Source organism: Symphalangus syndactylus, chromosome 16 (assembly GCF_028878055.3).
Source record: "Symphalangus syndactylus isolate Jambi chromosome 16, NHGRI_mSymSyn1-v2.1_pri, whole genome shotgun sequence".
Taxonomy (NCBI): Eukaryota; Metazoa; Chordata; class Mammalia; order Primates; family Hylobatidae; genus Symphalangus; species Symphalangus syndactylus.
In genome coordinates this window covers 47,373,617-47,399,036 of record NC_072438.2, presented here as the reverse complement: position 1 = coordinate 47,399,036, position 25,420 = coordinate 47,373,617, and the positions used below count along the sequence as shown (strand labels likewise).

Sequence of the window (25,420 nt, the reverse complement as noted above, 5' to 3'; positions counted from 1 at the left end):
ACTGAAAATGAATTTGCTCATATCAGACCTGAAGAGCATTACTTTGTTTGAAATTCAAATAGACACAGATGTTTTCTGTTTGATGAAAACAATTTCTTTTTTTTTTTTAAGTTCTTTTTTTTTTTAATTGTACTTTAAGTTTTAGGGTACATGTGCACAATGATGAAAACAATTTCTACTCTTAAATTGCAAACAGGCTGGGCGTGCTGGCTCATGCCTGTAATCCCAACACTTTGGGAGGCCGAGGTGGGAGGATCGCTTGAGGCCAGGCCAGCCTGGGCAATATAAAGACACCGTGTGTCCAAAAAAAAAAAAAAGAAGAAGAAGAAGAAGGTTGAAAACAGATATGCTAAGTTCACATGTCACTTTTGGGCCTCATTTGAGTATGCCTGGAAACGCTCCAGATTCAGCCCAGCATGGCAAGCAGCACAAGCTTTGGGGACATTTCTTGGGCACTGTCTATGGCTGGGAAGGGTCTCAGATCTCTCTGCACCTGTCTTCCTGCTGATATTGGCAAAGCAGAGCCATATTACTGAAGCTCTATGACTCTTTCTTTGTTTCTTTTTAAACAATGGCTGTTGGCAATATCTGGGCTCCCTTGTCTTCTGCCATGGAGATTTTCTTAGTGTCCAGGAGCTGCCAGTGGTCACTGGCCCAGCTCCTCTCCCTCCGCATAGACTCCTGGATTGAAATCCTGAGTTCATGTCTTCAGGTCAGGGTAAAGAATCACCATGATTGTATGCTTTTTAAAAAAAAATTCTTTGGCCGGGTACGGTGGCTCACGCTTGTAATCCCAGCACTTTGGGAGGCCGAGGCGGGAGGATCACTTGAGGTCAGGAGTTTGAGACCAACCTAACCAACATGGAGAAACCCCGTATCTACTAAAAATACAAAAAATTAGCCAGGCATGGTGACGTATGCCTGTAATCCCAGCTGCTCGGGAGGCTGAGGCAGGAGAATTGATTGAACCCAGGAGGCGGAGGTTGTGGTGAGCTGAGATCACGCCATTGTACTCCAGCCTGGGCAACAAGAACAAGACTCCGTCTCAAAAAAAAAAAAAAAAAAAAAAAAAAAAAATTCTTAACTTTTCTTTTCGTAGGAGACGGGATCTTGCTATGTTGCCCAGGCTGGTCTCAAAGTCCTGGGCTCACATGACCTGTTTGCCTTGGCCTCCCAAAATGCTAGGATTACAGGCATGAGTCACCACACCCAGCCAATTGTGTGGTTTTAACTCCTGAGGAATCCCAAGAATCTTTCTATACAAGCGTAATTATATGGATGGAATTGTGTATGTGGTTGAGGTGCTGTGACTTCACTGTCACATGTAGACCGTTTCAGTTTAATATTTAGTTCATGAGCATAAAGCCATGGGAGGTTCATGATTATAGACATACGGACCTAGATGGGGGTCTAAAGGTAAGTCTCGAACTTGAAATGTACATTAGCTACCTTTCAAAGATAGTGTTTGTCTATTCCTAGTGACCTTGAAAATACATAAGCAAAAAAAACTGGACCCTTTACAAAAGGAGAGAGTCTTTCCTTCCGCATCTCCCATCCCTGTGGCCTTCCTTGGGAAAAAGTGGAGGCAGCGACCTAAATCTTCTCAGGATTTCTTTTCTCGGTGGAAATCTTTGATTTAGTCCAATCTCCGTATTCTAAAGATGGGGAAAATGGAGGCCCAGAAAGTTGCAAGGAAGTATAGGTATTTGATGACGAATGGAGACTGACGCCTTGTCTCTCTGTGTCTAACCTGTCATTTTCAGCGTGGTATCACCATGCCTCTCTGCCATATTACCTTGGGCACATGCGCAGAATTTTACATGTAACATCAGAAGCCATTCTATACTTGCCTTTAGGGTGTGGTTCTTGTGTCAACATAATATTTGTCTTTTTTCTACCTTGTTTGCACAAACTTCTCTAGTGACTGCAGGAGATGTCTGCACTTTGAAGGAGGCTGTGGCCAGGAGCAAAGTAGGATAAAGCAGTGATTTTTCTTTTTTTTTTTTTTTTTGAGACAGAGTTTCACTCTGTTGCCCAGGCTGGAGTGCAGTGGCACGATCTCAGCTCACTACAACCTCCGCTTCCCAGATTCAAGTGATTTTCCTGCCTCAGCCTCCCGAGTAGCTGGGATTACAGGCACCTGCCACCACATCCGGCTAATTGTTGTGTTTTTAGTAGAGTCGGGGTTTCACCATGTTGGCCAGGCTCTTCTCGAACTCCTGACCTCAGGTGATCCACCCGCCTCAGCCTCCCAAAGTGCTGGGATTACAGGTGTGAGCCACCACACCCAGCCAAGCAGTGATTTTCAAGTGCTTTCCCAAACATCCACAGTAAGAAATACATTTTGTGACCCAGTTCCCAAATGACATGGATGTGGAGGTGCATGTATATGTATACATATATAACTGAAACAAAGCCCACAGACAAACACTGGCTCTTACTTTGCAGTGAATTCTGCTCTGTTTCATTTTTGGAAAACCTGTTGCTTGTGACCCATTGAGTTGATTTTATGTGTCTTTTATCAATAAGACACGATTCTGTGGCTTTACTTCATGGGCTGTACCTGGCTTGCTTCATCACGCTCTTCCTGTCCCAAATATAGCCAAGCAAATTGTTTCTTAATATGGGACCCAGTTATAGCCTATAAAACATGTCACTGGGCACCATCTTGGTTGGTGTTGTACATTATCAAAGGACTTTCCTCTGGGCAGACACATGTTCCCCAGGGAAGCAGATGCCCTTTAAGGACAGAGCTTGCATTGCCTCTTTTAAGCTGCTGGCTTGTCTTTTGGGTTCTCTTTCCATTGCCCTTCCCAAGTAGGAGTAATAAAAAAATAGTTGCAGACCAACCTGTTCCACTCTATGACCTTGGGCTAGTTGCTTAAACTCTTTGATCCTCAGTCCCTTGATCTATAAAATGAAAAAAATAATTCTACCTCACATGGCTGTTGTGAAAGATAAGTGAAATATTACATGTGAAACTGCCTTCTCTACATTAAAGTCAATGTTAAGTATAATTATAATCTTACCTATATCACTACAGGCCATGACACAGGAGAATTAAATGTACAAATAACAAAAGGACCTGCTCTGAACACCTCATTAGTTTCTGATACTTCAACTCCCTGGTATTTAATAAACTAACAAAAACATTAATATATTCTAAAAGCTGATCATTAAATAAACCTATTAACATCTATGTAAAGTTATATGTTGCTACCTAACGAGCCACCTTAAAACTTATTGACTTAAATTTATAGAGACAGAAAGTAGAACAGTGGTTACCAGGGACTGGGAGGAGGAGGGAAAGGGGAACTATTGGTGAGTGGGTACAGAGCGTCAGTGTGGAATGATGAAAAACTTCTGAAGATGGATGGTGGTGATGGTTGCACAACAATGTGAATGTACTTAATGCCATTGAACCACACACTTAAAAATGGTTAAAATGGTTAATTTTATGTTGTGTACATTTTGCCACAATAAAAAAGAAACACAGGCCGGGCGCGGTGGCTCATGCCTGTCATCTCAACACTTTGGGAGGCCGAGGTGGGCAGATCACCTGAGCTCAGGATTTTGAGATCAGCCTGGGCAACAGCTGGTCTGAAATTAGCCAGGCTGGTGGCTAATTTCAATATTTTGAAATACAAAAATTAGCCTGGCATGGTGGCAGGCACCTGTAACTCCAGCTACTAGGGAGGCTGAGGCAGGAGAATCGCTTGAACCCAAGAGGCAAAGGTTGCAGTAAGCCAAGGTTGTGTCACCACACTCTAGCCTGGGCGACAGAACCAGACTCTGTCTAAAAAAAAAAAAAAAGGAAGAAAACACTTGGTGACCTAAAACCACAACGCTTTTAGAGTTAGAATTTTGGCCAGCTCATCTCTGCCCTATATGGTGTCTGCTGGGACAGTTCAACTGGGACCGAAGCATCCAAGATGGCCTCCTTTGCCACTCTGGTGCTGGATCTTAGCTGGGATGCCTCTCTTTTCCTCCATGTGGACTCTCAACCTCCAAGGCTTCTTTCTCCACGTTGCTGCTGTCTACAGCTGGACAGCCTGAACTTCTTTACAAGGCAGTTGGGTTCTCAGAGAGAAAGCAGAAGCTCTAGATCTCTTAAGATCTGGGCTTGAAGTCCCAGAAAGTTGCTTCCATTACCTCTCAGTGGCTCAGGCAAGTCATTTTGCTGGTACAGATCCTGCGTGGGAGGGGAGGACACACGGGTGAGTTCAGAGGGGCATGGTTCCTTTAGGGCCATTTTGTAACAATCTACTACAGCCTCCATGCCAATTTATTAGCAATTCTCCATGCTCTGCCTTATCTTGAATTCTGTCCTAGTGCAATATCTCCAGGTTAGCACATAGGGTCATGGTTAAGGCAATGGACTTTGGCCTAAGGCTTCAAATCTTGGCTCTGCCATTTGTTGACTGTGAGATCTTTGGCCAGTTCTTCACTCTCTCTGTTTCAGTTTTCTTACCTATAAAATGGGGATGACAATAGTCTTTATGTCATCGTGTTGCTGTGAGTATTGAATGAATATGAATAAAAAGCTTAATAATAGTGCCAGGCACAAAGAAAGAACTACATAAGCATTTGCCATTCTTGTTATTGTCATTGCTGTTGTTATAATAAACATAAGAAGCAGTATGGTGGAGAAGGGAATATTTGAGCTAAATAAGACAGAAAGGTTGGAAACGCTTGGATACACAGGACCTCCCTGCCTCACAGAGTTCTCACTTACATCTAAATCCTTTGCTGACATTTAAGCTTCTTTCCTTTTGTTCTGTACACAGGATACATGGAGAACAGCTGATCAACATCTCTCCATAATAATCCTGTGAACACCTGAAGACAGCTGTGAGAGCTTAAAGATTTGCTGAGGCTAATCTGGGTACAGGTAATTGCGTTGATGATATGTTCAAATGCATCTAAGTCTATGCCTGAGTATAGTTGCTGGGTTATAAACAGGCACGTCACGCTTCTCTTATACACTTCAGGAAGCTGGAGCGCTGGGTCTTGTCTTTCCTGAAGGCATTAGCGAATGTGCCTGCTCTTTTTCAGAGCGTAAACCTGGAATAGGTTTCCAAGGAGGACAACTCAAGCCGGGGCTGAGAGGTGCCATGTGTATGGCACGCTGCTGGCCCCAAAGACCAGTTAGGCCAGGAACCAATCCTGTTGAACTGTTAATTAGCACCTATTGTTTATTACTGTGAGTCCTTTCTGAGCTTACCAGTGGCCCTTTTGCCTAATCCAATGGACACTTTTCTTTCCTTTTTTTTTGAGATGGAGTCTCGCCGTCACCCAGGGTGGAGTGCAGTGGTGCCATCTCAGCTCACTGCAACCTCTGCCTCCCGGGTTCAAGCTATTCTCCTGCCTCAGCCTCCCAGGTAGCTGGGACTACAGGCATGAGCCACCAAGCCCGGCTAATTTTTGTATTTTTAGTAAAGTCAGGGTTTTGCCATGTTGGCCAGGCTGGTCTCGAACTCCTGACCTCAGGTGATCCACCCACCTTAGCCTCCCAAAGTGCTAAGATTACAGGCGTGAGCCACTGTATCTGGCCCCAGTAAGCACTTTTCTATCCTCAGCTTCATGGACAGCCTTGCAGCATTTGCCATCCTGTCTTATTTTGGAGTGAAGCCATACATTGTGACGTATTGGAGCCAGAATGCCTGGATCCAAGTCCTAGCTCTGCCCTTTCCAGCTCCATTGACCTTGAGCAAGTTACTTAACCTTTGAGTTTCATCATCTTTATCTCCATCTATAAAATGGGACTGATAATAGTACATTGTCATAAGGTTGCTTGAAAATTTTTAAAGCTTTTTTTTTAGCACAGGGGAGGAAAACAGTAAAAATTCAAAAAAATTTAAAAACCTCTTCTCCATTGACTTCTGGAACATTTGGTTCTTCTCTTGACTGTTGGAGCAGTCCTTCTGTTTCTTTTGCCAACCTTCTTCCACTCATCCATGAAAACCTGGTGGTTCCCCCAAGATTCTGTCTTTGATCCTCCCCTCTTCTCATTTTGTATAACTTTCCTATGTGGTTTCTGCCCTTGGTCTTCCAAACTGCTGTGCCCTGATGCCTTCCAAACCTTTATCTCTAGGCTTTTTTCTTTGTAGACTCCTTTATCTGGATGGTCCAAGTTTCCTTAAATTCAAAAGGTCTAAAGCCAGAACTTCCACTCTCGGCTATAATGGGGTAGTAATTGGTACTAAACCAGCCATCCCACCATTAAAACACACACACACACACCCCTGTAATCCCAACACTTTGGGAGCCTAGGTGGGCAGATTGCTTGAACCCAGGAGTTGTTTTTGTTTTTGTGTTTTTTTTTTTCTTTTGAGACCGAGTCTCACTCTTCTTGCCCAGGCTGGAGTGCAGTGGCGCAATCTCGGCTCACCGCAACCTCCGCCTCCCAGGTTCAAGCAATTCTCCTGCCTCAGCCTCCTGAGTAGCTGAGATTACAGGCATGCACCACCACACCCAACTAATTTTGTATTTTTAGTAGAGACGGGGTTTCTCCATGTTGAGGCTGGTCTCGAACTCCCGACCTCAGTTGATCCACCCACCTCGGCCTCCCAAAGTGCTGGGATTACAGGCATGAGCCACCGCACCCAGCAAGCCCAGGAGTTTAAGACTAGCATGGTCAACATAGCGAGACCCTATCTCAAAAAAAAAAAAAAAAATCTTTTTTTTTAATTAGGCATGGTTGTGCATCCTGTGGTCCCAGCTACTTAGGAGCTGAGGTGGGAGGATCGCTTGAGCCCAGGAGTTCAAGGCTGCAGTGAGCTGTGATTGTGCCATTGCCCTTCAGCCTGAGTGACAGAGTGAGACCCTGTCTCAAAAACAAAACAAAACAAAACAAAACAAAACAAAACAAAACAAATATTAGTCAGCTGTTTCAGGAATTGGCCAAGAGAGAGTACAAGTCTCTGGTCCCTGAGGGAAAAAAAACTCATCATTTTTATTTTTATTTTATTTTATTTTTTTGAGACAGAGTCTGGCTCTGTCGCCCAGACTGGAGTGCAGTGGCACAATCTCAGCTCATGCAACATCCACCTCCTGGATTCAAGCGATTTTCCTGCCTCAGCCTCCCGAGTAGCTGGGATTACAGGCGCCTGCCACCATGCCTGGCTAATTTTTTGTATTTTTAGTAGAGACAGGGTTTCACCATGTTAGCCAGGATGGTCTCAATCTCCTGACCTCATGATCTGCCCACCTCAGCCTCCCAAGTGCTGGGATTACAGGCATGAGCCACCGCGTCCGGCCGAGAAACTCATCTTTTGTAAGCCCCAGAATCATTCTGGCTCTTTACTTGGGGGGCAATTTCCTGGCATCCAAGCAGGAAAAGGAGAACTTACTAAGCTGAGGAGGCAGAGTTCAGAGTTTCAGGCAGCTGAGCAGCTGGAATCTGCTGGGTAGAACACTGGAGACAGGAGCTTTGCAGAGGAAGGACTCCAAAAAATCCTTGTGGGGGCGTCCTCTGAGCACTTGGTTAAGAGCTGTGTTGCACATTTGAAAGGTGAGACTACCCAAGGATGACCAGGTACCAGCTTCTGTGCGGTGGGAGAAGCTGAGCAGAGACTGAGTTCAAGCAGCAACGGAGGGGGGCGGGCATTAGTTATGGCTCAGCCTGAGTGGGAAAGCACTCTAACACTTTGTTAATGACACTCCAGGCATCCAGCTGGGATATCAAAGAGTTCACATCGTAAAAGTAAGAACCATGGCCAGGCGGGTGGCTCACGCCTGTAACCCCAGCACTTCAGGAGGCCGAGGCAGGCTCAAGCTTGAACTTGAGCTCTTGAGCTTGAGCTCAGGAGTTTGAGACCAGCCTGGGCGACATGGTGAAACCCCATCTCTACAAAAACTACAAGTAGCCAGGTGTGGTGGCATGTGCCTGTAGTCCCAGCTACTTAGGAGGCTGAGGCAGGAGGGTTGCTTGAGCCTGGGAAATTGAGGCTGCAGTGATCCCTGATCACACCACTGTACTACAGCCTGGGTGATGACAGAGTGATGCCCTGTCTTAAAAAAAATAAATAAATAGAAGTAAGGATCATGGTCTACAGCAATATTTCTTAAATTGTTGTCCCCTGACCAGCAGCATCAACATAACCTGGAAATTTGTTAGACGTTACTGTTGGAAATGCAAATTCAAGGGCCCCACTTCAGACCTACTGAATCAGAAACTCAGGAGAAGAAGCCCAGAAATTTATGTTCTAACAATAGCTCTTCAGATGATTCAGATACAAACTAAATTTGAGGCGACTGTCCTAGAGGAAGGCCCACACTAGACATGCCCTAACAAAGCCTAAAACTACGCCTTGACAAAATCCACAGGGGAAACAGAGCCTGAAGGTTGGAAAAATATCTTGAAATTTCCAAAGATCTACCCTAACGAAGTTAAAAGCAAAACAAACAAAAAACTCGTACATAAGCTCAAAGTGACTGACCTGCCTACTGGAACAAAAATAACAGAATCCAAAATTTCTACAATGTATTAGCTGTAGTGTCCAGTATTACCATAAAACATTACTAGACATGCCAAAAAAAAAAAAAAAAGGAAGAAAGAAAATAAAGAAAAACAAAAGTAGTCAAAGAAATTGACCCTGAAACTACTCAGATATTAGATGTAGTAGACAAAGACATTTAAGCAGTATTTATAAAGATATTTGTCCAGGTGAGGTGGCTCATCCCTATAATCCCAGCACTTTGGGAGGCCAAGGCAGGAGAAACACTTGAGCCCAGGAGTTTGAGACCAGCCTGGACAACAAAGTGAGACCCTGTCTCTATGAAAAACTGAAAAAAAAATAGCCAAGTATGGTGGCACAGGCCTGTGGTCCCAGACTGTGGCTGAGGCAGGAGGTTTGATTGAGCCCAGGAGGTCAAGGCTGCAGTGAACCAGGATTGCACCATGCATTCTAGCCTAGGCAACAGAGTGAGACTCTGTCTCAAAAAAAAAAAAAAAAAAAAATTAATCTTTTAAAGTAAAAATAAAGACATTCAAGCCTGGGAAATATAATACTACCCTGTCTTGTGGCCGGGCGCAGTAGCTCACGCCTGTAATCCCAGCACTTTGGGAGGCCAAGGTGGGCAGATCACTTGAGGCCAGGAGTTCGAGACCAGCCTGGCCAACATGGTGAAACCCTGTCTCTACTAAAAACACAAAAATTAGCTGGGCGTGGTGGCAGGCGCCTATAGTCCCAACTACTCGGGAGGCTGAGGCAGGAGAATTGCTTGAACCTGGGAGGCGGACGTTGCATGAGCTGAGATCACGTCACTACGCTCCAGCCTGGCGACAGAGCAAGACTCCGTCTCAAAAAAAAAAATAAAGTAAATAATAATAATAATAATAATAATACCCTGTCTCTACTAAAAAAAAAAAAGTATAGGCTAGGCACAGTGGCTTACGCCTGTAATCCTAGCACTTTGAAAGACTGAGGCGGGCGGATCACGAGGTCAGGAGATCAAGACCATCCTGGCCAGTATGGTGAAACCCTATCTCTACTAAAAATACAAAAATTAGCTGGGCATGGTGGTGCGCACCTGTAATCCCAGATACTCAGGAGGCTGAGGCAGGAGAATCACTTGAATTAGCGAGTTGGAGGTTGTAGTGAGCCGAGACCATGCCATTGCACTCCAGCCAGGGTGACAAGAGTGAGCCCCAATCTCAAAAAAAAAAAAAAAGAAAGAAAAGAAAAGTAAAAATTAGCTGGGTATGGTGGCTTGTGCCTATAGTCCTAGCTACTCAGGAAGCTGAGGAGGGAGGATCGCTTGAGCCCAGAAGTTCAAAGCTGCAGCGAGCTATGATCGTGCCACTGCACTCCAGCCTGAGTGACGGAGGAGATCTTGTCTCTAAAGAAGAAAAAGACCCGGCGTAGTGGCTCATGCCTGTAATCCCAGCAGTTGAAGAGGCTGAGGCTGGCAGATTGCTTGAGTCCAGGAGTTTGAGACCAGCCTGGGCAACATAGCGAAACCTCATCTCTATTTGAAAAAAAAAATTAAAAATGAAGATATTTAAAGAATTAAAGGAACACATGTAAATATGTTTAAAATAAAGGAAGATATTATCTTAATGAGTAAATAGGGAACCTCAGCAGAGAAGTGGAAACTCTAAAAAAGAAGCAAATGCAAACTCTAGAACTGAAAAGCAAAATAAAATAACAAAACTCACTGGAAAGGCTTAACAGCAGACAGAAGATGGCAAAAGAGTCAGGAAACCCAAAGACCGACCAATAAGAATTATCCTATTCGAAGAACAGAGAAAAAAGATTGGAAAACAAACTAATACAGCCTCAGAGACCTGGAGGACAATATTAGACCTACAGGTAACTGATGTCCCAAAAAAGGACAGTGAGAATGGGACAGAAAAATAATGGAAGAACCAATGGCCCAACATTTCCCAAAGTTGATGAAAATATCAACAAATCCAAGAAGCTCAGTGAATCCCAAGCAATATAAATACAAAGAAAATCCATACCTCAGCTAATCCTCCCCAGATTGTCCAACAAATTTCATTTTTAGAAATAAAGAAAAAATGGGGCCGCGCAAGATGGCTCACGCCTGTAATCCCAGTACTTTGGGAGGCCGAGGTGGGTGGATCACCTGAGGTCAGGAGTTTGAGAGCAGCCTGGCAAACACCGTGAAACCCTGTCTCTACTAAAAATAGAAAAATTAGCTGGGTGTGGTGGAGGGTGCCTGTAATCCCAGCTACTCGAAAGGCTGAGGCAGGAGGATCCCTTGAACCCAGGAGGTGGAGGCTGCAGTGAGCCAAGATTGCACCACTGCACTACAGCCTGGGCTATAGAGCGAGACGCCATCTCAAAACAAAACAAAAAAAACTTCACTTTTCTAGGCACATTTGTTCATCTCCATTTCCATTACATTAGGTCAGGCTTTTACTGGCTGTACTTAGAAGCTCAGATTTAGGAATCCAATGGTCTGGGTTTGAATTTTGGCTTTAACCACTTACTAGATGTGACTATGGGCACGTTCTTTGACTTCTCTGAGCCTTAGTTACACAGTCTGTAAAACAGGAATAATAATAAACCTATCTGTGGAGATTTCTTTTTTTTTAGATAGAGTCTCACTCTGTTGCCCAGGCTGGAGTGCAGTGGTGTGATCTCAGCTCACTGCAACCTCTGCCTCCTGGGTTCAAGGGATTCTCCTGCCTCAGCCTCCCGAGTAGGTGGGATTACAGGAACCCACCACCACGCCTGGCTAATTTTTGTATTTTTAGTAGAGATGGGGTTTCACCATGTTGGCCAGGCTGGTTTCGAACTCTTGACCTCAGGTGATCTTCCTGCCTCGACCTCCCAAAGTGCTGGGATTAGAGGCGTGAACCACCGTGCCTGGCCAATCTGTGGAGATTTTTAAGGTTGCATAGAAATATTCAGTGTCTCCACTGTGAGAGTCCCAGGTGGACTATGTTATGCTATAATTACAGGTATCCCCCAGGCTAAAAGAACAGAAGCTGTTTGGAATATTGCCAGTTGCCATGACAGAGGGGAAAAGAGTCTTCTGACACATTATGGTCTAACTCTTAGTCCTTAAAGTTTTGGCTGGGTACGGTGGCTCACGCCTGTAATCCCAGCCCTTTGGGAGGCCGAGGTTGGCAGATACCTGAGGTCAGGAGTTAGGCCAGCCTGATCAACATGGCAAAACCTCATCTCTACTAAAAATACAAAAATTAGCTGGGCGTGGTGGCGGGCACTTGTAGTCTCAGCTACTGGGGAGGCCGAGGCGGGAGAATCACTTGAACCCAGTAGGTGGAGGTGTTGCAGTAAGCCGAGATCGTGCCACTGCACTCCACTCCAGCCTGGGCGACAGAGTGAGACTCGTCTCAGGAAAAAAAAAAAAAAATTAGCTGGGCATGGTGGCTCGTGCCTGTAGTTCCAGCTACTTGGGAGGCTGAGGCACAAGAATCCCTTGAACCCGGGTGGTGGAGGTTTCAGTGAGCTGAGATCGTGCCAGTGCCCTCCAGCCTGGGCAACAGAGTGAGACTCCATCTTGAAAAAAAGAGATTTCGGTATGGATTTTGGAGGTTCACCAAATTCAGATCATAGCAGTACCTGTGCTATAAAAGCCAAATGCAGAGTCCTGTGTTAAGGAACTCCACCAAAGTACATGAGAAGGAAGAAGCAGCAGCAGCTTTGCCAAAATGATTTGATAAAAGAGAGAAATAATGTATTCAGAGAAAAGGGGAGGAACTCAATCTTTGTCTAAGATGAACTTCCGAATCAACTCATTAATAAATGCTCCAATAAAAACGGTGTACTTGCTGTGTGTGAAATGCTGTTTTAATATTCACAAATATACGAAAGATAATGATAGGTGCTTACCACAGACAGTTTGGAGTCTGATTTCTTTTTTTTTCTTTTTTGAGACGGAGTCTCGCTCTGTTGCCCAGGCTGGAGTGCAGTGGCGTGATCTCCGCTCACTGCAACCTCTGCCTCCCCAGTTCAAGCTATTCTTTTGCCTCAGCCTCCTGAGTAGCTGGGATTACAGGCGTGTGCCACCACGCCCGGCTAATTTTTGTATTTTTAGCAGAGACTGGGTTTCACCATGTTGGTCAGGCTGGTCTCGAACTCCCGACCTCGTGATCCGCCTGCCTTGGCCTCCCAAAGTGCTGGGATTATAGGCATGAGCCACTGCCCTAGGCCTGGAGTCTGGTCTTCTACTTGATTGACTGAGTAGCTCGGTTACTTAGCTGCTCCCCGCATCAAAGAGGTTCTTATAGTAATAGTAGCTATTAGCAGCTGACGACTATTTTACACCCATACATCATCTCTAATTTTCAAAAGAGTTCTGCGAGGAAGGCATTTGTTGTAGGCAAAATGTCTAAAATGGCCCCTAAAGATGTCCCACCTTAATCTCTGGAATAAGATGAGATTTCACTCTGATGATTATATTATGTTGCATGGCACAGTTGACCTTAAGAAAGAGCGATTATCTGGGTGAACATGAGCTGCTAAAGCAGAAAGCGGCAGGCACGGTGGCCCATGCCTGTAATCCAAGCACTTTGGGAGGTCAAGGCAAGAAGATCACTTGAGCCCAGGAGTTTAAAATCAGCCTGGGCAACATAGTGAGATCCCCACTCTACAAAATAAATAAGTAGAAAAAAAGAAAGAATAAAAGCAGAGAGCTTTCTCTAGCCGAGAGCAGAAGTCAGATGTTTTCCAAGTGTCAGAAGGGTTAGGTGTGTAGTTGCTGCTTTGGAATAGAGGGTCACTGTGGAGGAAGGGGGCAGGCTTAAGGAGCTGAGAAATGGCCTCTGCTGACAGCCAACAAGGAAACAGGGCCTGGGTCCCACAACTGCAGGAACCTACATTCTGCTGACAACAGGGATGAGCCTGGAGGAAGACCCTGAGCTCTAGGTGAGGACACAGCCAACCAACATCTTGATTTCAGTGTTTCAAGGCTCTGAGCAGAAAACCTGGTTACGCCATCTGGGGCCTCTGGCCTACAGCACTGTGAAATGATGAGTGGGAGCAGTTCTTACCCTCTAGATCTGTGCTAATTTATTACACAGCAGTAGAAAACTAATAAAGCATTCATACCCTCCTCCTGCAGAGGAGGAAACTGAGGTTCAAGGAAGTTTAGTAAATGTGGTGAAAACTATCTTGAGAATGTGGTTAGGGCAGGATTTGATGCAGGCAGACAGACCCACCCACGTCACTGTTCAGTAATGTGTAACCAACCAAGATCCACAGGATGCAAAAGGAATAAAGCTCTCGATAGAGGGAAGGATGACTCAGCTTTCTAGTCAGTTTTAGAATGACTCAGATTCTTACTATTGGCTGAACAATGGCTTGGGTTTCTGCAAGTATCTTGATCTGTGGGAGTGGCCCCACGTATCTGCTCTGTTGAGATGTATTAGCTTGTCTCCTTTTTTCGATACAAGCATTAGATGACTGATTTCCAAACGAGTGAAGCTGAATGGATTTAGCCAGATTAACATTCTAACAGCAAGAAATAGGGGAAGAAAAGGCAAATCCTGGGGCGCTTTGTTAACACAGGGAATCGCTCACACAAACATACTCAGGAAAAGCCTTCTCTCCAAGGCCTAGCTTTGTAGATATTCAGCTTCCTGAAGACATGCCAGTTTTAAAAGGAGGAGTTCCAAAGAGCAGTTACCATCAGGACCTGGCCCCAGCTCTTCATGTGACCTTTCCTTCCTCTTTCCAGCTTTCTCCACTCCAGCCGCAGGACCTCTGGACCCTCCCTTGAGTATGCTAAACTCCTGCCTGCCTTGGGCCATTGTACCTCTGTTCTCTCTGGTGTGGAATATTCTTCCTCTAGTTCATGTCCTTAATTCACTCAAATCTCTGCTCAAGCAGCATCTGACTGGAGCGCCTTTCCCTGACCAACTTATTTAAAGCAGCGCTGTTCCCTGCCTGTCACTGTCTCCTTATCCTGGTTTATTCTTTTTTTTTTTTTTTTTTTTTTTGAGAGGGGGTCTTGCCCTGTCTCCCAGGCTGGGGTGCAGTGGCATGATCTCGGCTCACTGCAACCTTCACCTCCCAGGTTCGAGCGATTCTCGTGTCTCAGCCTCCCAAGTAGCTGGGACTACAGGTATGTGCCACCATGCCCGGCTAATTTTTGTATTGTTAGTAGAGATAGGGTTTCACCATGTTGGCCAGGCTGGTCTCGAACTCCTGACCTCAGGTGATTCACCCACCTTGGCCTCCCAAAGTGCTGGGATTACAGGCGTGAGCCACTGCGCCGGCCCCTGCTTTATTCTTCTTCATAGCACTTTGGCTACCTGATATGCCTCAGATGTACAAATATGTTTATTTGTTTGTCATTGCCTTTCTCCCGCATGAGGACGTAAGCTCTAGGAGGGCAGATAAGCTTTGTCTGTTTTATTCATTGCTATATTCCCAGTATCCACAATAATTTACAGCACATAGTAGGGAATCAAATATTTGTTGAATGAATTAATGAATCAAGAACAAAAGCATTGCATCTGTTAAATGATTTGGCATTCCTGAGCTATTTCTGCACCTAATCTCTCTCTCTCTCTCTCTCACAGGGGTATTTGCTAATGGGTCTAATATGGGAAAGATACTTAATTCCATGGTTGTACAAAATCTAGAATACAGAAGATTAAAACCTTGAGACAAGGCCGGGTGCAGTGGCTCATGCCTGTAATCTCAGCACTTTGGGAGACTGAAGTGGGCAGATCACCTGAGGTTGGGAGTTCAAGATAAGCCTGACCAACATGGAGAAACTCCGTCTCTACTAAAAATACAAAATTAGCCAGGCGTTGTGGCACATGCCTGTAATCTCAGCTACTTGTGAGGCTGAGGCAGGAAAATCGCTTGAACCTGAGAGGCGGAGTTTGGAGTGAGCCAAGATTGCGCCATTGCACTCCAGCCTGGGCAACAAGAGCGAAACTCTGTCTCAAAAAAAACCAAAAAAACAAAAACCTGGAGGCAGTGTGGTGTAAGAATGAAGTCCTTCAGGCCGGGTGCAGTAGCTCACGCCTGTAATCCCACCACTTTGGGAGCCGAGGTGGGCGGATTGCCTGAGGTCAGGAGTTCAAGACCAGCCTGGCTAGCATGGTGAAACCCCGTCTCTGCTAAAAATACAAAAATTAGCCGGGTGTGGTGGCACACACCTGTAGTGTCAGCTACTCAGGAGGCAGAAGAATCGTTTGAACCCAGGAGGCAGAGGTTGCAGTGAGCTGAAATGGCAACACTGCACTCCAGCCTGGTGACAGAGTGAGATTCTGCCTCAAAAAAAAAAAAAAAAGGAATTAAGTCCTTCCTTGCCTTTCAACAGGTGTGTGACCTAGGAGAAGTCATTTACTTCTTTTGGCTCCAGATGTCTTATCTTTTAAACGTGGATAATGATAGGGTGCTGTTTGAAGGGACTAGAGCAGATGGGATCTGGAGATTTCTTCTTACACTAAGATCCTTTGAAATTAGAGCTCAGTTGGTAGGGAATTAGGAAATGTTGGTTTTAGCCCTATGTTAAATGTAAACTGAGTGTATAACATAGGGCTAGTCCTTTAACCTCTCTATAACTCCAGATAATCCAGAATTTCTTTGAGGTCCCTTTGAGGTCAGCTCTCAATCACCTGCAGGCACTGGGGGGGAACCAGGTTGACCAGATGTCCTGGTGTTTGTGAGCCCTTAATCTCTGTCCCTCCAGGGCTTGGGTCCACCTGTTGTTTGGTAGAGGTGAGGCTCGCAAAGTAGGTATTTTCTGTAAGTATTTTCAGTAAGTATTTTCTGAGCACATGTTTTGTGCCGTGTGCTGGGGATACCACAGTGAACAATGCAGACAAGGCCCCTGTCCTCTCACATTCTCGGGATAAGAAACAGACAATAAATATGTAAATGGAAAATAAATCAAGACTGGGCGCAATGGCTCACGCCTGAAATCTCAGCCCTTTGGGAGTCCGAGGTGTGCGGATCACCTGAGGTCAGGAGTTCGAGACTAACCTGGTCAACATGGTGAAACCCCCATCTCTACTAAAAATACAAAAATTAGCTGGGCATGGTGGTGCATGTGTGTAATCTCAGCTACTCGGGAGACTGAAGCAGGAGAATCGCTTGAACCCGGGAGGCAGAGGTTGCAGTGAGCCAAGGTCGCATCACTGCACACCAGCCTGGGTGATAGAGTGAGACTGTCTCCAAAAAAAAAAAAAAAAAAAGAAAGTAAAAAAGAAAATAAATCAAGACTAATGTGATACTGTGGTATAATAAAAAATATATATTTAGTCTTTGTCCTCATTTCCTGCCCAGAGCTCCTAAAAGCTTTGTAATTTCCCAAGTGATAAGTTGAAAAGAGTATCTTTTGTTACTCATGAAAAGCCCCTTTCAACTATACCTGAGGTTTTTTTTTGTTTTTGTTTGGTGACAGGGTCTCACTCTGTCACCCAGACTGGAGTGCAGTGGCATGATCACGGCTCGCTGCAGTCTCGACTTCCTGGGCTCCAGCAATTCTCCTGCCTCAGCCTCCCAAATAGCTGGGACTACAGGCACATGTCCGGCTGTATTTTAAAATACATCTGCTAATTTTAAAAATGTTTTGTAGAGACAGGATCTCACTGTGTTGCCCATGCTAATCTTGCAGTCCTCCTGCCTTGGCCTCCCACAGTGCTGGGATTACAGGCATGAGCCACCGCACACGGCCCACACCTTCACAAGTTCGTGAAGTGACTTTGGGAAAACCCCTAAGGAGGGGGCGCTGGCTGTCAGAGGAGCTATCTTTGTGATTAGACAGTTGAAACTTTCGGCCCCACTGTTCAACCTCTGGGGAGAGTCGGAGGGTTAAAATTTGAGTTCAATCAGTAATGGCCAGTGAGTTAATCAATCATGCCCACATACCATAAAACCCCTACGCAACAGGGTACAGAGACCTTCCAAGTGAGTGAACAAACACATCAAGATGCTGAGAGGTCAAAAGGATGTGGTTGGAGAGAAAAAAAAAAAAGATGCTGGGAGGGTGGCACGCCTGGAGAGCATGGAAGCTCCACCTGTCCTCATACCTTGCCCTATGCATCTTTTCCATCTGGCTGCTCCTGAGTTGCATCCTTTACAATGAACTGGGTGATGGTACCCAAAGCGTTCTCCTGAGTTCTGTGAGCCATTCTAGCAAATTATGGAACCCAAAGAGGGGATTGTGAGAACCCTTTATTTATAGTCAGTTGGTCACAAGTATAGGAAGCCCACTGGCTCCCGCACGGTTTTCTGGGCATAGCAGCTCTTCTTCCTACTCCAGCTGTTTCAGGAGCAACAGAATCAAGATCCTCTAGGCTCAGGGAGACAGGTTATGAATTTAGGACTTGACCTTAGGCCTTGACAATAGCAGATAACTACTAATTAGAACTGGCTGGCTGGGCCAGGTGCAGGGGCTCACACTTGTAATCCCAGCACTTTGGGAGGCCAAGGTGGGAGGATCACTTGAGGTCAGGAGTTCAAGACCAGCCTGGCCAACAAGGTGAAACCCTGTCTCTACTAAAAGTACAAAAATTAACTGGGCATGGTGGCGTGCACCTGTAATCCCAGCTTCTTAGGAGGCTGAGGCAGGAGAATCACTTGAACCCGGGATGTGGAGGCTTTTTTGAGACTCTGTCTTAAAAAAAAAAAAAAAAGTTTAGGAATCCCAAGCTTGCATTTTGGCATCAAAGGGTAGTCTTATGGGACTGAGCCCTTCCCCAGTGGGGTCTGTGCAAACTCCAGACAGTTAGTGTCAGAATTGAGATAAATTGTAGGACACCCAGCTGTTGTCTGCAGAGAATTGGTGAATTGCTTCATGTGAAAAACCTATCTGGTTTTCCTGACATGTGTTGTGTTGTCAGAAGTGTTCTGCAGGAGTATAGAAAAAGAGTTCTTTTTTTCCTTTTCACTAGTGATAAGTGCTAGGCAGGAAATAGAAGAATAATATCATAAAGAATAGCAGATAGGACCTGTTGAGTTAACTTCGATCAGGAAAGGCCTTTCTGGAGCATTTAAGCTGAGAGGGATGAGAAGAATCCATCCATGGGAAGAGCGTTCCTGGCAAGGGAAAAGGCAAGCACAACCCTCGAGGCCTTGAGGATGGCAAGGGCCAGGCTGCCTTAGAACCAGACCAAGACCAGTGTGCAGAGGGTGTAGTGATTGAAGCCACAGTGGATGAGGTGAGGCTGTGAGGCAGGCAGGAGCTCTTCATGTGAGTGAGGCCTTAAAGGTCATGGTTAGGGGGAACCATTGCCCCAGTTTGCCCAGAACTGAGGGTTTCCTGAAATGCAGGACTTTCAGTGCTGAAATCAAGAAAGTCCTGGGCAAAACAAGATGAGGTCACCCTAGCCATGGTAAGGAATTGTGCCAAGCTGATATTGTGCTGTACTCAGTCTGCAATAGGCAATCACTGAGGGCTGTTTTTTTTTTTTTTTTTTTTTTGAGACAGTTTCACTCTTGTTGCCCAGGCTGGAGTGCAGTGGCGCGATCTGGCCTCACTGCAAGCTCTGCCTCCTGGGTTCACGCCATTCTCCTGCCTCAGCCTCCCTAGTAGCTGGGACTAAAGGCACCCGCCACCACGCCCGGCTAATTTTTTTGTAGAGACGGGGTTTCACCGTGTTAGCCAGGATGATCTCAATCTCCTGACCTTGTGATCCGCCTGCCTCAGCCTCCCAAAGTGCTGGGATTATAGGCATGAGCCATCGAGCCCGGCCAACCTTCTGGTTTCAAGCGATTCTCCTGCCTCAGCCTCCAGAGTAGCTGGGATTACAGGCACCTGCCACCACTCCTGGCTAATTTTTGTTTGTATTTTTAGTAGAGACAGAGTTTCACCATGTTGGCCAGGCTGGTCTCGAACTCCTGACCTCGTGATCCACCCACCTTGGCCTCCCAAAGTGCTGGGATTACAGGCGTGAGCCACCGTGCCTAGCCGGCAATCACTGAAGGGTTTTAAGTAGGAAATGATGCCTAGTGAGTTCTGATTTTAAAGGTCACTCTGGCTTTTGTGTGGTGAATGCTTAAGAAAGGAGCGAGTTGGAAAAAGACGTGGCCAGTTAGCCAATTATTACACTCCTCCATGCAAGAGACGATGGGGCGTTGAAATAGATTGAAGATGGAGAGATATGAATGGATACAAGATACATTTTGGAGGTAGAATGAACAGGACTTGGAAATGGATGTGGAGAAGGCAAAGGAGTTAAAGATGGTATCTGGAGCAGCACAACTCACAATTGCAAAGATGTGGAACCAACCTAACTGCCCATCAAGCAATGAGTGGATAAAGAAAATGTGGTATATATACACCATGGAATACTACTCAGCCACAAAAAGGAATGAAATAATACCTTTTGCAGCAACTTGGATGGAGCTGAAGGCCATTATCCTAAGTAAAGTAATTCAGGAATGGATACCAAATATCATATGTTCTCACTTATGAGTAGATGCTAAGCTATGATGATGCAAAGACATAAGAATGATATAATGGGCCAGGCGTGGTGGCTCACACCTGTAATCCCAGGACTTTGGGAGGCTGAGGTGGGCAGATCACGAGGTTGAGTTCGACACCAGCCTGGCCAAAATGGTGAAACCCCATCTCTACTTAAAAAATACAAAAAGTATGGCCGGGCGCGGTGGCTCATGCCTGTAATCCCAGCACTTTGGGAGGCCAAGGTGGGTGGATCACGAGGTCACGAGATCGAGACCAGCCTGACCAACATGGTGAAACCCCGTCTCTACTAAAAATAGAAAAATTAGCTCGGCATGGTGGCACGCACCTGTAATCCCAGCTACTCAGGAGGCTGAGGCAGGAGAATTGCTTGAACCTGGGAAGTAGAGGTTGCAGTGAGCCAAGATCACGCCACTGCACTCCAGCCTGGTGACAGAGAGAGACTCCATCCCAAAAAAAAAAAAAGAAAAATACAAAAAGTAGCTGGGCGTGGTGGCACACACCTGTAGTCCCAGCTACTTGGGAGGCTGAGGCAGGAGAATCGCTTGGACCCGGGAGGCAGAGGTTGCAGTGAGCCGAGATCACACCACTGCACTCCAGCCTGGGCAACAGAGTGAGAATTTGTCTGAAAAAAATAAAAAGGAATGATATAATGAACTTTGGGACTTGGGGTGGGGGGAAAGTCGGGAGGGGGATGAGGGATAAAAGACTACATTTTGGGGTACAGTGTACACTGCCTAGGTGACAGGTGCACTAAAATCTCAAAAATCACCACTAAAGAATTTATCCATGTAACCAAAAACCACCTGTACCCCCAAAACTATTGAAAAAAAATTTTTTTTAAAGATGATACATGCACTCTGATTTTACTATCTACTTAATTGTTTTTGCCAATAGAGAGAAATCTGAGGAGAACCTGGATGTGGAAGTTCAGAGCAGGCAAGGATGGAGGTACCTGGAGTTCCATTCAGAAGAAAATGTGATACTCAGAATGAAAACACTCTTATTGTTAATGTTCAGGGTATTTTGTAACCATTAGCTAATTAGTTCTCAAAATAGTTGTTCTGAGTTGTTAATTACCTAAATCCCATTTTACAGTTTCTGGAGAAGAGCAAGTGTCAGTAATTTGCCTAAGGCTACAGTAAATTGTAGAACTGACAGCAGCACCAATTAATTCCTGGTAGTCTTATGTTCTGCCAATCTTTTAAAAGAGGAGCTCTTAGTTGGGATGAGTAAATTGAATGACGTTTGGGAGAGTAAGGCATAGACTTAATAGTCTGAGGGTTGTGTTTTGACTTTCCCCCTTATTACATAGGTGACATGGGCACATATATAATAAGAATAATCCTTAGTCAGTCTGGGAGTGGTGGCTCACGCCTGTAATCCCAGCACTTTGGGAGGCTGAGGTGGGTGGATCACCTGAGGTCAGGAGTTTGAGACCAGCCTGACCAACATAGTGAAACCCTGTCTCTACTGAAAATACAAAAATTAGCTGGACATGGTGACGCACACCTGTAGTCCCAGCTACTTGGGAGGCTGAGGCAGGAGAACGGCTTGAACCTGAGAGGCGCAGGTTGCAGTGAGCTGAGATCGCGCCACTGCACTCCAGCCTGGGCAATAGAGCAAGACTCCGTCTCAAAAAAAAAAAAAAAAGAGTAATCCTTAGTCTTAGTTTCCTCATCCATAAAATAGTAATTTTTATCTTATTTTATTTAGAAAGTCAAATGTTCAACATTTTCTTACTTTTTGCGGTGTCCTCTGCCTAGAAACAATTTTGCCCAGAAAACTGTTAACCTATTAGAGAAATCTTCTTTGATCACCCTATAATAAATTAACAGCAGCCACCTTTCACCTAAAGGCACTTTTCACCTCAGTTTAGCCAAGTTTGATTTCTCTTTATAGCACTTATTACCGTCTGACCTATTACATATCCATTTTTATAAGATCATAGATTTTGTCTGTTTTATTCCCTGCTAGTATCACCCATGTCTAGAACATTGCCTGGAACGATATATGAGTGCTCAATAATATTTGTTCAATAAATTAAATGAAATTATGCACATAGAATACTTAGCACAATATCTGCTCATGATAGAAACTCAGTAATTGTTAGCAGTTGCTATATCAGAATAGTAATTTGGAGACGTACTCAATTTTATACATTCCTTGCCTAAGAAACTTTTAAAGCAATATTTCTTTATATATCTTTATTAAAAATAACTTGGTTTTTTTTTTTTGAGACGGTGTCTCGCTCTGTTGCCCAGGCTGGAGTGCAGTGGCGCGATCTCGGCTCACTGCAAGCTCTGCCTGTTAGCCAGGATGGTCTCAATCTCCTGACCTCGTGATCCACCCTTCTTGGCCTCCCAAAGTGCTGGGACTACAGGCGTGAGCCACAACACCTGGCCAAAAATAACTCTTTAGGCCCAGCATTTAATGCTCACACCTGTAATCTCAGCATTTTGGGAGGCCAAGGCAGGAGGATCACTTGAGGCCAGGAGTTTGAGACCAGCCTGAGCAACATAGAGATACCCTGTCTCTCTCTATAAAAAATAATAATAATAAATAAAAATTTAAAAATACTTAGTCTATTCCTGGCCGGATGCAGTGGCTCACACCTGTAATCTCAGCACTTTGGGAGGCCAAGTTGGGTGGATCATTTGAGGCCAAGAGTTTGAGACCAGCCTGGCCAACATGGCTAAACTATGTCTCTACTAAAAATACAAAAATTAGCCAGTTGTAGTGGTAGGCACCTGTAATCCCGGCTACTTGGGAGGCTGAGGCATGAGAATCGCTTGAACCTGGGAGGCGGATGTTGCAGTAGCTGAGATTGCACTACTGCACTCCAGCCTGGGCGACAGAGCAAGACTCAGTCTCAAAAAAAAATAAATAAATAAATAATTTTTAAAAATAAAATTATGTATATAATATATATTTGGGCTATTCTTGAAATGGTATGCCAGTTGTGTACTTCATTTTATTAATTTACAAAAAGACAGTCTTTATATTCCTTGGTGATTCTCATTATTATTTTGTGGATAAGTTATGTGGCTATGAGAACAAAGCAAGCCCAGGGCTGAGTTTTCTATTTTATTTTATTTGTTTGTTTTTTCTGAGATGGAGTCTTGTTCAGTTGCCAAGGCTGGAGTGCAATGGCACGATCTCAGCTCACTGCAACCTCCACCTCCTGGGTTCAAGTGATTCTCCTGCCTCAGCCTCCCAAGTAGCTGGGATTACAGGCATGCACCATTATACCTGGCTAATTTTGTATTTTTAGTAGAGACAGGGTTTCACTATGTTAGTCAGGCTGGTCTGGAACTCCTGACTTCAGGTGATCCATCTGCCTCAGCCACCCAAAGTGCTGAGGTGTGAGCCACCGTGCCTGGCCTCAGTTCTTTATTTCAGAAGTGGGTATCTCTTTCTCTAAACAAAAACAGAGTCAAATGTATGCTATATAATCAGTGAGTTTGTGAACGAGGATTCCAGCTCCTTCTGATAGATCAAAACTAAACATGCTAGGTTTCAAGTCTGGTATGGGGGGAAAAAAATAACTAAACATGCAAACCAACAGGCTCCTAAAACTATCGGTGAGTCAATTCAACTAGAAAAACAAAAAACACTCTCCTGGTCATGTCTGGGCCAGAGTGGGTGGAGGAAAAAGCTAAACGTTTATTCATAAAGACTCTGATTCACTTAGAAAAAGAAAAAGCCAGATGCTATGCGATTGGGATTTGTGTTCACTGCACTGAGGAGTACAGAGCCTTCGTACTCTCAGGGATGACAAGCCATTATTTCACTCTGAACACAAAGAACGGTTGCTTCGTGCACCCCTCACTGTGATTAGCTCTTGCAAATAGGTGATGAAGAATTGAACCCGAGAGGACCTTGGCTGTGGGCCAAGGGCTCAGAATTATTTATTTTACTTTGGTTAAGGAAACAGGATAAGAGGGCCATGTCTAATAGCCTATTTCTTCACGGGCCCCTGATTTAGGCACAACGGGATGATAACTGCGCACTCTTCTCTGAGAGCAACAGGAGTTTTCTTCCAAGAGACCCTGGTTGCACGTGCTGGTTTGAGCCAGTGGTGTGCTGGTGGATGTTTAACCACCAGCTTGGGGGAGGTAGAAGGGCTTGTTTGTAGTGTTTGCTGATTTCTGCAGTGTAAATATTCCCACTCTGGCTGATTTCAAGCTACTAATCTGACATCACTGAATGAAGAGTTGGGAAGAAAATGTGAAGTAGCATACTGTTATATACAATTTCCACTATTCAAATATGGCCGGGTGCGGTGGCTCATGCCTGTTGTCCTAGCACTTTGGGAGGCCGAGACAGGCGGATCATTTGAGGCCAAGAGTTCGAGACCAGCCTGGCCAACATAGTGAAACCCGATCTCTACTAAAAATACAAAAATTAGCTGGGCGTCGTGGTGGGCACCTGTAATCCTAGCTACTCGGGAGGCTGAGGTGGGAGAATCACTGGAACCCAGGAGGCAGAGGTTGCAGTGAGCCAAGATCATGCCACTGCACTCCAGCCTGGGAGACAGAGCAAGACTCCATCTCAAAATAAATACATAAATAAACAGGCTGGGCGTGATGCCTACACTTGTAATCCCAGCACTTTGGGAGGCCGAGGCAGGTGGATCACCTGAGGCCAGGAGCTCAAGACCAGCCTGGCCAACATGGTGAAACCCCATCTCTACTAAAAATACAAAAATTAGCCGGGCATGGTGGCACATGCCTGTAATCGCAGCTACTAGTGGGGACTGAGGCAGGAGGATTGCTTGAACCTGGGAGGTGGCGGTTGCAGTGAGCTGAGATCATGCCACTGCACTCCAGCCTGGGCAACAGAGCGAGACTCCGTCTCAAAAACAGACAAACACAATTGATGTAAATAACCTTAAAAACATAAACCACAGTGAACTGTAATAAAATCATTAGGAAGTGAGAAGTTTTTAGTATGTATTGCTTCATTGTAAGTGTAATGTATTTCATCGTAAGTTCGTATAATTTAATTTTAGTAAAGGCTGTGTTTAACAACTGGCTTACAGACTTTCTGAAAATTTAACAATTGGCTCTCCGGAGCCTGTCAGAGCAGGTTCAAGGTACCCTGCTGATGTGAACCCTGAGGCAGGAGTCCTGTGTGGTCTGGGGCCAGGAGGAACACAGCAGACCCATTGCTTCAAAGTGGAGCTCACCATTCTCTTCAGGGGTTCTCTTTTCTCATTCTGTGAGAATTGTCATTTTAGCATGCCTTGCCTCATTTTACTCATTAGCAAAACAGAGAGAAGACCACTCCCATTCCTGGTTATGGAGTCTGTAGGCTACCTGTGATTTCACAAGGGAGGAAAGTAAGTCTCAGAAGAGTCATATAATGATGGTGGTGATGATGATGATGATGATAGTTGACACTGGTTAAACTTGTACTATATATGCCAGTTACTGTGCTAGATGCATTACATAACATTTCATTTGAACCTCATAAAAATCATATGGGTAGGTGCTATTATTTGTATTCTCATGTTGCAGATGAGGAAACTGAG

The 25,420-nt window shown here is 45.0% G+C and overlaps 1 protein-coding gene across 2 annotated transcripts in view; it reads left to right on the top strand.

Annotated features, from left to right (window-relative positions):
• Positions 1-4,792: 4,792 nt before the first annotated feature.
• RBM47 (RNA binding motif protein 47) overlaps positions 4,793-25,420 on the top strand; it is a 261,367-nt gene continuing 240,739 nt past the window's right edge. For both annotated transcript variants that reach the window (XM_063619828.1, XM_063619823.1), the window contains exon 1: positions 4,793-4,891. The gene's annotated coding sequence lies outside the window, so the exon portion shown is untranslated. The remainder of the gene's footprint in view (positions 4,892-25,420) is intronic.